This window comes from Vipera berus (genome assembly GCF_964194415.1).
Source record: "Vipera berus genome assembly, chromosome: 3".
Classification (NCBI taxonomy): Eukaryota; Metazoa; Chordata; class Lepidosauria; order Squamata; family Viperidae; genus Vipera; species Vipera berus.
The window spans coordinates 149297387-149313961 of NC_138204.1; the positions used below are offsets into that span (position 1 = coordinate 149297387).

At 37.4% G+C, this 16575-nt stretch overlaps 1 protein-coding gene across 4 annotated transcripts in view; it reads left to right on the forward strand.

Annotated features, from left to right (window-relative positions):
* ATXN1 (ataxin 1) overlaps nucleotides 1–16575 on the forward strand; it is a 234641-nt gene that overhangs the window by 65491 nt on the left and 152575 nt on the right. For all 4 annotated transcript variants that reach the window (XM_081325120.1, XM_081325124.1, XM_081325122.1 and 1 more), the window contains exon 4: nucleotides 5838–5962. The gene's annotated coding sequence lies outside the window, so the exon portion shown is untranslated. The remainder of the gene's footprint in view (nucleotides 1–5837; nucleotides 5963–16575) is intronic.

Here is a 16575-nt window from a genome sequence, read left to right on the forward strand (position 1 = left end):
TTTTTTATAGTCTGAATTTTGCATTAATGAGGTACTTAATTGAGAGTCAGGCAATGTACAAAATTAATAATACATGCAAGCATATCTTATACGATATGTTGGTGTCTAATCCTTCCTTCCATAGCCCACCTCTACTGAATTGGGGATACTTAGAATCAGTGGTTTTTTTTTGTAAAAGAAAAAGGTGCCGGAACTCACACATGTCATACAACCCGCCTTGCCTACCCTACAAGGTTCCATCCAAAAAAGGTGCCGGAACTCCGTTCTGAGCGTTCTATGACAAAAAAAGCCCTGCTTAGAATTATTACTAGTTTTAAGTTTCTATCCATGGCATTCTTCAAGAGAATTCAAGTTGTCATGTAAACTCTTCTCTTTGGATATCTAGTTGCAGTGCCAGCTAACTTCAAATGGCTGGAAAACTTGCATGAGGAAAGTCTGCCTTGTGGTCAGTTTCAGTACCACAAAACGTGAGATGCATGCTCATTACCTTTATTTTCATTTCACACCTTTCAGCATAGATATTCTTAGAATTGCTTATCTTTCCCAACAAGGAAATAAAATTAAGAAGTTATGAAACAGCCTACAGAATCTAGAAGCAGTAAATTTATCATAACTTGGTGGAGCAGTAGGCTAATGCCTCCTTAAGTAACACCAGCTGCCTGCAATTAGTGCAGGTTCGCATCCCACCAGGCTCAAGGTTGACTCAGCCTTCCATCCTTCCGAGGTAGGTAAAATGAGGACCCAGATTGTTGGGGGCAATTAAGCTGACTTTGTAATAATGCCGCTTGGGGTGTGTGTGTGAAAGCCCTAATGAGCAGGCATATACATAGAATGAAGGCTACTGCTAAGCTTGTAAGCTGCCCTGAGTCTTCGGAGAAGGGCGGGATATAAATGGAATTAAAATAATAATAATAATAAAAAAACTTAATATTGCAGCTGCCAGTGAGTTTCTGTTGAAGAAAAGCAGCACAACTGCTAGTGAGGATTTGCCATCTCATTGTACTGACATTCTGGCAGCTGGACTGGCATGCCTTGTTAGGGAGAACAGCAGGACCATCTGTTTGGAGACAATGGCTTTATCTGCTTATTTAGTAACACATGTCAGTTATAGTAGCTTTTAAAGGACAATGAAATGTTAAGAGTGCTTCTGTATCATACTAACTCACTCTGGTTGATTAAATATAAAAAGCACTTTGCTATCTTTTTCCTAATTAACCCCTGCTTTCAAAATACAGTTCATACTAACTGAAAATGGCAGCCAAACCTAGCTTGGATGACATGTTTATCCTTTAAAAAACCTCAGATCATGATAGAAATGTTATATAGGATGGGGGGGGGCGGGAAACTGGTGGTGCACAGGATTAGTTATTCGCCTAGAATGCCTTAGCACCTAATTTGAAGTAAGCTAAGCCCATTTTCCCTTTTTTAACCCCTTGCTTATTGTTTTTGTTTTGTATGATACTATATTAGACTGTATATTTAAAAACAGCTTCCTTCTGGATATTGTTATTAGGTGATTTGGGAAGCTTTGATACTAAAGGGTGGATTATAATGAGTAGGATGCCCCTAAAGAAAAGGGCCTTCAGGATGCAAGGGTCTTGTAGAAGAACTGATTTGAAGTCTCCATTAGTATTGAAATACCACAGAGCCACTGATGATTTTGTTTTAAATTTTTATTTTGTACAGTTGCAAGTTTCTAATAATGTGGAAGTCTAGGAAAATTTGTACCACTTTGAATTGTAACTATTAGGATGCTCTCCAGATTACAGTAATCTGATTTGGTATAATGAATATAGCATTCTATCGAAAATACGGTCTTTTCAATCTTCCTTTCCACCCATCAAAGCTGGTAATATGAATTTAAATAGCCTTCCAACTTCTTGTGGTTGTAATCAAATTCATGCAAGGATATCCAGTGCTGAGTTCTCCTTTGCTGGCTTGGCTTTGGGTTCTTCAGTAGCAGGATTTACTAATCCTATCCCTGCATGGGAGCTGACCTGAAAATATGGGATTTCCCAGTTACTTTTGCCTGTTGTAGAATGTGAATGTATGTAATTTTAGCAAAAGAAAAAGTTTTATATTGCCATATTTCTTACTTAACACTAAAGTAAGGTACACTGTGAAGTAAAGAAAGCATTTGAGAAGATGTATTTGTCCTGCACTTTTATTTCGTTAAAATACCATAACTAGTTTGAAAATAGTCAAATCGTCACAAAAAAACCAACTAGTGATATTCTGTAAGTATAATTCTTAATTGTTTATGAATTGAACCCCAGGGACTTACTATTAATACTGTTCTATTAACATATGAATGTGTGTGTTTGTAATTAAATAGTAATTATTATAAATTGAAAGATGTTGGGATCAGTCGGCTATGGAGGTCCCAGTGGTTGTCAGCACGCTGAGTATCATGCCAAAAAATATTGGGTGGCACTTAGAAAATCTGTGCATTGACAAAATTTTCAGCAGTCAGTTACAAAAGACCACACTGCTTGGATCCGCACATATACTATGCCAATAAATTATGACAACCTAAGTTCTTGGGAAGAACTTGATGAAGGCCAACACCATCTAAAGAACTGGCAGCTGTGATTTCATATTGTTGCATATGTAATAACAATTAAAGAAACTGCTAAAATATAAACAAAAGCAGCTGTTGTTATAAAGAATTATTATTTAGGAACTCTGTGTGGTATGGTTATTGACTCTTGCTTTGTTCTGCTCTTGATATATTGAAAAACACTGTTTTTATTTTAAGTGAGCAAGCATTGAGCTCTACTCAGCTGTAAAGAAATAGACATTTTAATGTCTAACGATTAAATAATAAACAACTTCATAATAACAGAATCCTGGGAACTGTTTCTTTGTATGATTTCATAAGACATCTAGATCAAACCTATGGTTTTAAATCATGGTTTTCTCTGAAATATACCGGTAATTTAAAAAGACAATTTCCTCACTTTGGACATAGTGGGGAAAATATTTTATTAAATTGGAAGCAAAGGAGTTTTGTTTACACTTTAGAACAAGTGAAGGGGGGAAAATGATGGCATGAAAAGCCAGGCTGTCCTGTGATTTCATTCATGTGATGATAATTCATGGCCTTTTGTGGAATCTGATCTGGGTCTTTGTTTATGAAAATGCAAGATCAACCCTCATAAACAAGTAGTATTTTCTTCTTAACTGAATTTGAAAATCTGAGAAAACCTGACTTCTACATGGATAAAAAAGGGAGGGTTGAATAGTTCTTCATTTAGGGAATTGTTTTTAAGTATTTCTTCTCTTCCTCCTTTTCCTTTTATTCCTTTCTATCTTTGCCTCAAATGTGAAGCTAAGGACAAAGATATGTTCTACCAACCAAGCTAGCTAAACAGATTTGTATAGGAGGAGGCAATCCTGATATAAACGGTGATTAAAAGAAAGAAGAAACTGAACATTTAAAGGCCTTTCTAAAAGAAAATCAGCATGAATTCTCCAATGAGCATCTATTGACCTACATTTCACTGAGGCTTTTTTTCTTATGGAGGTGGGAAAGAAAGTCAACAGGCATATGAATGCAGCTGACCCTGCTGGCATTGAGTAGCTGGGGAGTTTTTAAAAAATGGTAAAGTTCTTTATTAGAAGCTTTTGAGTCATGGGGCAACCCATTTATAGATTGCAAATTTGTGAAATAAAAAATAAATAGTAGATACGAATAGGAAATTTTCTCAGTGGAGGGAAGTAAGAAGCAGAGTCCCTCAAGAATCTGTATTAGGGTTGTTCTTTTTAATTTGTTTAAAAGTGTTCTTGACCTCAGGGGAAATGTCATTTTTTATAATGGGTGACTGGTCAACCAAACATGATTCTGTTTAAATTCAGGCAGAAAAATACTGAATTTTAAAAGATATACTATATATAAACAGTGGAAGTATCTAAGCTGTCTGTAATGGTGGAAAACATTATTTTTGAGGGTGTCATGGTGGATAATTCAGTAAAGATGTCTACTCTGAATGCTAGGACTCATTTGGAAAGAGATTGAAAACAAACTGCTAATGCAACTCTATTGTAAGTTCATATTTGGAATTCTATAACTCAGCCGGACACCACTTTTGAGAAACATTATAAGAAGACTGGAAAAAGCAAAGAGGAAAAATAAGAATGATCAGGGCTACGAATAAAAGTAGTTTTCATTAACGACTTTTTGTTCAGTGACTGTTTGAAGTTACTGAACACTAAACAAATTATACTTATCAGTCCCTGAAGGTATGGCCACAGCATCACCCCTGCAGTCACATAATCAAACTCCGGGCATTTGGCAGCCTGCCTGAACTTACAGGGCACTTCAACTCCTCCCTGCCTATCTCCTCCCCATCTCAGCCTTGTTGACCGCCCTGCACAGTGACAATTCTCAATGGTGGCAATGAGGCTGAAGTAGAAGCCTGAGGTATTTCAGTATCAGCCAGCTGCCACTGTCCCCAGGCCTCTACTGTCGCCCCAGTGTCACAGCTGAGAAGTGCTGCCTTAAGCCCCATGCTGAGGCCAACCATCCCAGTACCACAGTGCAAAACCCAGCAACCCCCCACCATCCTGCACTTAGAAGACCCCGCTGTGCCCAGCTGATGTTCAGTGTCTTCTGCTGCTGTTGAAGCACGCTCTGCCTGGCCCTACGTAAGGCAGCTGCTGGCCGAACCAGGCCGCCTTCCAGATGCTGCTTGAACCCCTCTCCAAACCACAGCGGGGTATGTTGCAATCTTTGAAAAGCATTCTGAAAAGGCTATATCTACCATTCTCACAACGTTTCGGAAGACCTCAGAAACTTTCTGAGGGCTTTGCAAAACACTATGATAATGCCAAACACAGCCTTGGGAAGAAGACCTGGCACGTCGAGTAGCTAACTTTCATAGGCCCAGGCTGGGTAGGCTATGCTGAGGGGAAAGGGAGAGGTTTCCAAGCTGAGCCATGCTGGCTCAGGAATTCTGGCAGTTGAAGTCCACAAGTCATAAAAGAGCCAAGGCTGCCTACCCTTGCTCTACTCAGTATGAAAATTCTGTCCCTGCAAGGAAAAAAAAAAGAAGATTGACCAGATGAATCAAAACATAGTTGTAGATTGAGGAAAATGAATTCACACCATAACATAACAGGGTAGTGAAAAGGTTAAAAAAGGTGTACATTTACAGTTTTTACTTGTTATTTTTGGCATGCTAAAAGAAAGTGGCAGTACAACAACATTACCAGATTTCTATCTGGAGATGATGGGACTCAGACCCTTGTCTAAGGTGACTGGTGAGAACTAGAATAGGGAGAATCTTATACAGGACTTCTCTAAACTAGCAAGCAATCTCCTTGATGTCTATGTTGATTACCAAAGACAGGACATATAAAACAAATAGAAACCTAGGTTCATATTAAGGTGGAATTATTCATATGGCTATCCAGAAGATGCCTAATGTAGCAGAAAGATAACAATAACCTTTACATCTTAGGATTTAGACTATGGAGATATTGTAATTAATTTGATTTACCTAGCTTTCAAGTCATCCTTTTTGTTAATTGCCAATCACAACAGTTATACGTCCTGATTTCTCTGTGGTTACTCCTGCTGTCTCCCTGTTAATATTCTGTTTTTTCAGTAGTAGAGCCTAAATTGATAATCAAGTAATGACAACAGGCGAACAGATAGCATTAATTCCACAATATTTTGTTTCTTACAGAGATAAAGAAATCTCAAAAATATCCACTTACTGTTCATTTTGGCTCCCAAACCAGCTTACTAAAGCAGACAGGTCAGGGATTTCCCCACTAATCGCTTGAAGTTGATATTTCCCTTCTAAATATTTCCTGTTTATTTTTAATTATAGCATCCTGGAGCACAATGAAAGAGTTTTAATGCACAGACTTCAGAAAAACGTGCAGCAGCAAGTAGTACAAGGGACGCAAAAGGAAGATATTACTGAGGCGCTTAGGAACACTCCTGGCATTTGAAGTAAGTAATGGGAATTTAGTTTGATTTTGACATAAAGAAAATAGTTCTATATAATTTGTATTGGGCAACCAGACTTGCATTGCTATTTCTGTGCAGTGCATGCAGAGAGATTTTTAAAGGATGAAAGTAGACACAACAGTGACATATCTATGCATTCTTAACAATGTCGCTGAAAGAGGGCATCTATCAGAAGATTTGTTTATAACATCAAAAGTGATGTTTGAGCCTTGAGGCTATCTGCTCCTTTCCTCATAGCTTATTCCTACTCCTGGCAGTTTTCTTTCCCTGGCACGTTTCTTTCCTTGTGCATTGGGAGATGAGATTTACCGGAAGACCACTACCTAGATAGAGATGTGTTGATAGAGGCAAATGGAAGGAGAAGGACCTGTTATTTTTTGGGTGCACGTACGTTTTTGCTGTAAAATGTGATCCTATTCTCAGTCTGGGAAATTGGCTTTAATTTAAAGTGCTGAAATAGGGTGTCATTGGAACTCAGTGTATTCCCACATAGATTGTATCAGAAAAGAATGTAATCTATTTTTGTATAACTACTTAGAAATTGAGACTCTTCAGATATGGTAGAACTGCAACTGTCAGCATCATTTACCACTGAATATTCTGGCTAAGACTGCTGAAAATGCAAGTTGAACCACATCTGGAGACTTAAGTCCAATAAGTCCAATAAACAAACTAGTTTTGCGTTGCGACAATAATTTACAACAATTATATAAAAGATCTTGTTGCAGATTGGGTTGAAACTGAGTCATAGCAGAAGCAGAGTTGTAATAGTAAATTATTGTGTACAAGATTTAATTAGATCCCTAGTATTACCCTCTTCTGCAGTTCCCCTTAAAAAAACTTGGTGATTTCATACCTTTTGAAAAAGCACAATCTTTCACTTTCATCAGATTTCCTTAAAGAAATTAAGCAGTGAATTTAGATATTAAGACTTCTGTCAAACAGGTATGGTATAATTATGATTGTAGTATCAGTTTAGCTCTAAATGGCTGAGGATTCTATTATATGGAGGTTTCCTCTCCTGTTGCCCACGTGTTTCAATATTAAAGATTTGCAGGACATGCCATTTTGAAGATCCCCTGGGACCAGTTTCTTCTACTTTCTTCCAGGTCTTACACTAGAGAATGCATTTCCTCAACAACAGCATTTGGCCTCTGTTCTCTCAGCATTTAGGAAAATTGATCCAGGTTTAAATCTTGTTAGCCACCATTTGAGTAGAAAGATAAAAGTATAAATTTAAAAAATAATTTCCCCTTTTAACCCTAAGTATAATGGCAGTGGATTAGGGGTCCTCAGGATTGATTCAGTGTATTCCTTCAGTTGGAGGTTTACACCTGCTTTAGCATAGACTTATAATTTTAGTGCTGATAAAGTTTTGATAATAGGGAAGGATTATGAGACCTGATGCTTGAAGAATTTTGGATTACAGTTCCTAGTATTCTGAGTTAGTGTGACCACAGTGGTCAGGAGTTTGAGTAGCTGGAGTTTTAGTAAGTGAAAGCATATCTCAAATATCTAATTATATTCAAACTTGCAGTGTTCTAGTAGAATAGAATCCCCCCCAATAAAAAAAAATAGTGAGAAAATATTTCTATATTATGACCAATTAATATTTTAAAACAGTAAGCATTTAAATTCTCAATAAGTCTTTCAAGATATTAAATGAACTGGCTGTTAAACAAAATATCAGAGGAAGTGAAAGTATACAGTATACATTATAAGGCATTTTTAATCAGAGGTCCCATGCTATGTGCAGAAGTCGTAATACATAAGAATTGTTCTCCCTGGTCTGCTCTCTGGTAAGTTCTTTTGTTATTTCTGACCACAAAATGTGGATCAACTCTTTGTGTAAGATACGCAAAGAGTCAATATGAATAACAATGCATGTATCAGGCAAAGGTCGGGGACTTCAAGGGTAGATAATGGATTTAAATCATATAGTGTGATGCATTTTATTACAATGTTAATTTTTTAAATTCAAGAGTTTGCATTCATAGTTTGGGTAGTATTCATGTTAGACATTTTAAATGACACTTAAGAAAACAAAAATAAATTCCCTTTCTGCATTTATGGCTCCGAATGCTCGAATAGCATGTTTAGCAGCTTTTCTCCATAGGAACCTGGAATGTAAGATCCATGAATCAAGGAAAGCTGGACGTGGTCAAACAAGAGATGACAAGACTGAACATCGACATCTTAGGTATCAGCGAACTAAAATGGACAGGAATGGGTGAATTTAATTCAGATGACCATCAGGTATACTACTGCGGGCAAGAATCCCTCAGAAGAAATGGAGTAGCCTTCATAGTCAATAAAAGAGTAGGAAAAGCAATACTGGGATACAATCCTCAAAATGACACAATGATCTCAGTTCGAATCCAAGGCAAACCATTCAATATCACAGTAGTCCAGGTCTATGCCCCAACCACCAGTGCTAAAGAGGATGAAATTGACCGGTTCTATGAAGCCCTACAGCACCTTATAGAACTAACACCCAAAAATGATGTCCTTATCATCATGGGGGATTGGAATGCTAAAGTAGGAAGCCAAAAGATAACCGGAATAACAGGCAAGTTTGGCCTTGGAGTACAAAATGAAGCAGGGCACAGGCTGATAGAATTTTGTCAAGAGAATACGATAGTCATAGCAAACACTCTTTTCCAACAACCCAAGAGACGGCTCTACACATGGACATCACCAGACGGTCAACACAGAAATCAGATTGACTATATGCTCTGCAGCCAAAGATGGAGAAGCTCTATACAGTCAGTAAAAACAAGACCAGGAGCTGACTGTGGCTCAGACCATGAGCTTCTCATTGCAAAGTTTAGGCTTAAACTGAAGAAAGTAGGGAAAAGCACTAGGCCACTCAGATATGAATTAAATCATATCCCTGTTGAATATACAGTAGAGGTGACAAATAGATTTAAGGAATTAGATCTGATAGACAGAGTGCCTGAAGAACTATGGACAGAGGTTCGCGACATTGTACAACAGGTAGCAACCAAAACCATTCCAAAGAAAAAGAAATGCAAGAAAGCAAAATGGCTGTCTGAGGAAGCTTTGCAAATAGCTGAGGAAAGGAGGGAAGCGAAAGGCAAGGGAGAAAAACATAGATATGCCCAATTGAATGCAGAATTCCAGAGAATAGCTAGAAGAGATAAGAATGCCTTCTTAAATGAACAGTGCAAAGAAATAGAAGAAAACAATAGAATAGGGAGGACCAGAGATCTTTTCAAGAAAATTGGAGAGATGAAGGGAACGTTTCATGCAAAAATGGGCATGATAAAGGACCAAAATGGCAGGGACCTAACAGAGGCAGAAGAGATTAAGAAGAGGTGGCAAAATTACACAGAAGAACTATACAAGAATGAGCTTAACGTCCCAGATAATCACAATGAGGTGGTCACTGACCTCGAGCCAGACATCCTAGAATGTGAGGTGAAGTGGGCCTTAGAAAAGCTGAGCAACAACAAAGCTAGTGGAGGTGACAGTATTCCAGCTGAGCTATTCAAAATCTTAAAAGACAGTGCAGTAAAAGTGCTACACTCAATTTGCCAGCAAATTTGGAAAACTCAACAGTGGCCACAGGATTGGAAAAGATCAGTTTACATTCCAATTCCAAAGAAAGGCAGTGCCAAAGAATGTTCAAACTATCGCACCATTGCACTCATTTCTCATGCTAGTAAAGTCATGCTTAAAATCCTACAAGCTAGACTTCAGCAGTATGTGGATCGAGAACTACCAGAAGTACAGGCAGGATTTCGAAGAGGCAGAGGAACTAGAGATCAAATTGCCAACATACGCTGGATCATGGAGAAAGCTAGGGAGTTCCAGAAAAACATCTACTTCTGCTTCATTGACTATGCTAAAGCCTTTGATTGTGTGGATCATAACAAACTGTGGCAAGTTCTTAAAGAGATGGGAGTACCAGACCATCTTATTTGTCTCTTGAGAAACCTATATGCGGGTCAAGAAGCAACAGTGAGAACTGGACACGGAACCACTGATTGGTTCAAAATTGGGAAAGGAGTCCGGCAAGGCTGTATACTGTCGCCCTGCCTATTTAACTTATATGCAGAGCACATCATGAGAAAGGCAGGGCTAGATGAATCAAAAGTTGGAATTAAGATTGCCGGAAGAAATATCAACAACCTAAGATACGCAGATGATACCACTCTAATGGCAGAAAGTGAAGAAGAACTAAAGAGCCTCTTGTTGCGGGTGAAGAAGGAGAGTGCAAAACTTGGGTTGAAACTTAACATTAAGAAAACCAAGATCATGGCATCTGGCCCTCTCAATTCCTGGCAAATAGATGGGGAAGAAATGGAGGTAGTGACAGATTTTGTTTTCCTGGGCTCCAAGATCACTGCAGATGGGGACTGTAGCCAAGAAATTAAAAGACGCTTGCTCCTGGGGAGGAAAGCCATGGCAAATCTAGACAGCACACTAAAAAGCAGAGACATCACCCTGTCAACAAAAGTGCGTATAGTCAAGGCTATGGTCTTCCCAGTTGCAATGTATGGCAGTGAAAGTTGGACCATAAGAAAGGCTGAGCGCCAAAGAATTGAGGCCTTTGAACTATGGTGCTGGAGAAGACTCCTGCGAGTCCCTTGGACTGCAAGGCGATCAAACCGGTCAGTCCTAGAGGAGATCAATCCTGACTGCTCTTTAGAAGGCCAGATCCTGAAGCTAAAACTCAAATACTTTGGCCACCTAATGAGAAGGAAGGACTCACTGGAGAAGAGCCTAATGCTGGGAAAGATCGAGGGCAATAGAAGAAGGGGACGACAGAGAATGAGGTGGCTGGATGGAGTCACTGAAGCAGTAGGCGTGAGCTTAAATGGACTCCAGAAGATGGTAGAAGACAGGAAGGCCTGGAGGAATGTTGTCCATAGGGTCGCGATGGGTCGGACACGACTTCGCAGCTAACAACAACAACAACAACAACGACTCAGATTACATTGTGCTATTTTTGTGTGTAAAAAACAACAACAATGTACTAGGAATTGTAGTGAAGAGCTTCACCTTTTTCATTCTATTTATTCTCCAACCTTTTTAATGATCTCTGAAGCTCTCACTTAGCAATGCTCTAGAGGAAATGACTGTAACATTTAATCTCAATGAGATGACAGTAAATGGAGAAACAGAAAAACAGGCGTTCCTTATTAGAAATGTGTTACTTTGTAAATGGATAAAAAAATACCACTGCAAGCAATTTCATCCTAATTAGCATTTATTTCACCTTTTCTTTCATTTAGAAAAACAAGCAGTCATAGAAAGCAGCGGATTCTTCATTTTAACTCAATATAGAATTTCTTTGTTTCTGTGAATTCTTAGCAACAATCTCTTCCACTGTAGCATTTTTCTTCTAAAAAAATTATACACCTTGCCACAGATTCATAATGGGCGTTTGTTATGTCATTGACTAAAATCCCCCTGCATGGAGACAAGGGCTTCTGCGAAAGAACAGTCTGTGACAGTTGCTTGTCTCATTCAAGTATGAATTAAAATCCCAAAACACCTCAATTAATGATTTCCAGATGTTACAACTTTATCTCCAGCTTGTGATCAAAGAACGGTTGTCTGAATGGAATTGGATTCAGTAAAGGAGTTCTTAGTCTTGGACAATCCAAACTACAAAATAAAATGTGGGGTTTTATTCTTCCCACTAATTTGGGAGAAACAAAGCTATTCTCACTCTTTAGTTTTTTTAAGTAGAGCATAAAGTCATAGATAATGAGCAACATGTACTTCTAGGAAGTAACTTACTTGTTTTTTGAACCATTTAAACCATTTATTTTCATTTGCGATAATGATTGGCCTTCAGAAATCTAAGGTTTTAATAAGGTTATGGTGGGAGTAAGGTGAGAAATTACTATTTTTGGTCATTTCATTAAAAAAGTAGTCTTAGACTATTAGTATAAATCTACAAGAGTTGTAGTTAAGAATATGTATCCTATTGGCAAACTGGGCATTTTATTTTTTTATTTTTATGCATTATTACTCTGTTTGCTGATGGGAGGAAAGCTAAAAGTATGTGGCAATCTCTCATTGAGGTATTGCGTTATAGTGATGATAGTTAGGGGGAATGGAGAGGATGTCTGATAGCTATCAGTTTGGGTTTGTGCATATGCCAATAGAAAATCAGACAAAGACCTCTATGGATGGGAACACATTGATATTAGTCTACCTGTTGATGACATCAGTTTCTCGCATTGAGAAATAACAGGAGTGTACTTTTGGTATGCATATTTCTTAGAAGCCAGAACTACCCAGCTGACTATATTTAGTGCTCAGTTTTACCAGATATAAATTCTTTCCAGTGGTAGAGTTAAGGAACTCGATCAAACCTATGGAAAAAAAACGCCACTCAGTTTGCTTTTCTTGCATGCAATGATTACTTTAGAGCAGGGGTAGACCCATGGACTTCAACTCCCAGAATTCCTGAGCCAGCTGGCTCAGGAATTCTGGGAGTTGAAATCCACAAGTTATAAAAGAGCCAAGGTTGCCTACCCCCTGCTTTAGAGATTTGCTATGAAGTAGCTGACAGTGCAAGCATGATGCTTGGCTTTTAATGATTTACATCTGTTTATACGCAAAGAATCTAGGACTTTTCATTTAGTATCAAGCCCACTAGCCATATTTTTGATACTGGATTTGTATTTTCCAATTGTAAACATTACAATAGTGAATGTTTTTCTAACTATGGAATGATACATCATTTTAAGCTGTATTTGTTATCTAAAATGAAAACCAAAATGAATTCATTTCTACAATTTGAATCAATAGATTTGCAAATCAATATTAGATATGGTTGATGGCTTTCTTTCCTCCACCTCATACAAAGGTTTCTTATAACTTTTTTCTTCTTTTGTGTTTCCTTCCACACCCTTGTCTACATTCAGAGGTTAGGTTTGTGCATAACTGTGTTCTGGTCTCAGATTGGATTCTGTTGGTTGTGTGTGCTATATTTGATTTAACTTAGTATATGTTAATTATACTTGGGATAATTAAATATGTAAGTACTTCGAGTGCCATATTGATCAACTGTGAAAAGATCATTCTGTGAGCTAAAATTACTTAAGACTATTTTATTCTAATTCAGTTTTGTACACTAAAAATGACTACAAGAACTATTTACTGTATTTTTTTATTTTTGTACTTTCATTGTTTTTCATAGCAAACAACAATTAACCCATTAGCCATCATGTACAAAAATGACTGTCTATAGCATAAATACAAAAAGAGAAAATATGTATTTTCAGTTTCAGTAAAGAAATCATTCTCTTGACAAACACTGAATCTCTTTTTTGGTACTGGAATATGTTGCAAATATTTGAAATAAGGTTATGAACTCTATAGGGTTAGGGTGGATGGGAAGGGTGGAACTCTATAGGGTTAGGGTGGATGGGAAGGGTGGCACAAATATCTGGCAAATTGACTTAAGTTTCTTATGTATTGTGTTTTTGGGTAGAGGGGAAGGAGAAGACATAACAATTTAACATAGTTTTTGTGTCTCAATTTCATATGATTTGTAAAGGCTGATGCAAGACTGCAGTATTTCTGCAGAGACAAAGAAAGCTGGCAAAGGATGCAGGCAAGCAAAACAATTTCTTAGAAATGTGATGCACTTTCATTTGCTATATAAAGAGAGGGGTTTCAGAGTCCTATCTTTCATTATCATTCATGCTCTTTCTGTTGGAAAGACTCTTTTCTGACCCATGAAGATAATTGGATGTTAGTTGATCACTAGCTAGAATGTTTTTCTCTTTTTGGAAAGCACATTTTGTCTATAAAATGCTTTCTACTTTAAGTTTGTTTCCATTACTTTTGTCTGTCTGTCTATAGCTAAATATCAATAAAATCTCACAAGGGAGAACACCTGCAGATTTCTGCTTTCCATTGAGTGTTTTTTTCTCTCTTGCTAAATAAGATAGTCTTCAAATGAAATCTATATATATTATATCTACTTAATTGTATTGTATAGGACAATTCTTTTGAATAACATTCTTATTTTGGCCACAGAAAATTCATTTTTTCTAATCTTTTTAAAATGCAAATAACACCAGAATGCTTTTGGGATGGTGTAAAGAGAAAATCTGTGGCGACAAGAGATAATATATAGAACAGCAAGAACTATTTTTAGGCTGTCAATAAATGTGCTTTTAATGTCTTCCTTATGTGTGTACATATCTGCTCTGATAAGGAGATTCTTAGAGAATGTGTTGATTGCAATATTTCAATATAGTTCCATAAAATGGAATGTGGAAAAACTATAATCTTTTAAAGAATTAAGTATTTGAAAATTTATTTTAATTTTGTAAATAGTCACTCAGTGCCTATATTTACAATTCCCGTATAATTTATTTTTTTCTAAAAACATGCAGTTTTGTTTTAAGAGTACATTGAATTTTTCCATTAAATAGCAAGAGTTTTGTCTCACTCCACAGTAAGCAGGTTCCATATATATGTGTGTATATGTGTGTGTGTGTGTGTGTGTGTGTGTGTGTATGTGTGTGTGTGTGTGTGTGTACACACACACACACACACACACACACACACACACACACACACACACACTGTTTTCTTGTATATGCATCTTCTATCTATATACTGATTTTCTGGAAAAAAATGTCAAGATTGCCAAGCACATAGCATAGGGGGGGGTTGTGTTTTTTTTTAACATTTGTTCATGTGATCTTCAAAAAGGAGTAGTAAAGAATATAGAATTGGGTTGTGTTATGTGATTGGAACAATACGAATACAGCATTGTATTGTTCTAGTGACATAATCTTCACATTCACAACCATTTGGAAGCTTTTAAAATTCTGAGTGTGAAAATTAGGTCCTAAACAGAAAAAATAGGGAGTCCTTAGGCTTTTAGCAGGCATAGTACAACTTGTTTATCCTTAGTACACTGAGAATCTAGAGGTGAGATTGTATTTAACATAAATGAGCTGTAGAAACCTGTTAATGGGAGACCGAGGTTGGCGTAGTGGTTAAAGACACCTGGCTAAAAACCAGGAGACTGTGGGTATTAGTCAGTGGTGGGATTCAAATATGTGAACAACCGGTTCTCTCTGTGAATGCCACTTCTGGAAGTCCGTTCTGGGCCTGGGCAACAAAAAATTAGCTACCTGTTCTGCTGAACTGGTGCGAACCGGCTGAATTCCACCACTGATTCTAGTCCTATAAGATGAACTCTCAAATCACTAATAATATGTAAGAGTACTCTATTTCCAAGGATGCAAATTGAGTATACGATGGTGGTACTTAGCTTCTAAGTTGCAAAATGGCTCATAGTAATTGCTGATGGTGAGAAATAACTAACCTGTAAGACTTTTGTGGTCTGTTTACATGACCATAAAGGAATTAGCATAGAAGTATTTATTTTACTGTTGACAATATTTTATTATATTTTCTTGGCCACAGAAATTGTATGCATTTATGCAGGTATGTAAATATTACCGGAACATGCCATTTAGATGACCTGTAATTTTACTTAATATTTACCCTACATGTAAATGTATATAACGTGAAGTAAAATTTGTCTATTTGCTTATTTAGAGAAGCTATAGTGCTTGATGTACACCTTACCTAAATGTCAATAATTTTTCCAAGCATTTCTCCAAACTATAGACATTGTTGGTTTTGTTTTTTTTAAAAAGTGTAATAATAGGAGAAGGCACTGTAGTTTTTCCCTTAGATTATTACAGAATTATCAGGTTTTTTTTAATGAAGAAATCACTAATGGATGGATATTGTCTCTCAGTAAAGTTTTACTGAATCATTTTTTTCTGACAGGTACAAGGCCAAGGCCTTGGAAAAGAAGGTACTAATTACATTGGAGCTCTGTATTCTATAATTATTAAGATAGCTATTGTTTCAGATAGCTGGCTGATGTCTAAGCTTGGATAGGAAATCACCAATGAATTCTAGGACTGTAAAACTGGGGAATTAAAAATAAAAATCCTGGGGAAACCCTTTAATGCTAGCCCTGAGAACTAATCTAGAATAATGGTAGTGTATTATATAAACTTGCAAATGTAGACAGGCCCATAATATTTATTTATTTATTTATTTATTTATTTATTTATTTATTTATTTATTTATTTATTTATTTATTTATTTATTTAATTTGTATACCTTCTCCCGAAGGACTCAGGGCGGTGAACAGGGCAATACATATTAAAAAACAAGATACAAAAATTAAAAGCAATTAAACAACAATGCCCATGAATAAATTAGTACACAATAAAAAGTTAAAACAGATTTATAAAACCCAACCCCATCCCATCAGGCCAGGCCAGCTTGTTCAAAAAGGTAGGTTTTGAGATCGCGCCAGAAGGAGCAGAGGTCAGGCGCCATCCGGAGCTCGGCCGGAAGATGGTTCCATAAATCCGGCGCGCCCACAGAGAATGCCCTCCCCCTGGGGGCCACCAGTCGGCATTCTTTGACCGGTGGCACCCTGAGGAGGCCCTCTCTGTGGGAGCGTACTGGGCGGAGGGAAGTTGACGCCGGCCGCAGGTGCTCCCCAAGGTATTCCGGACCCATGCCATGTAGGGCTTTGTAGGTCATTACTAACATAATAT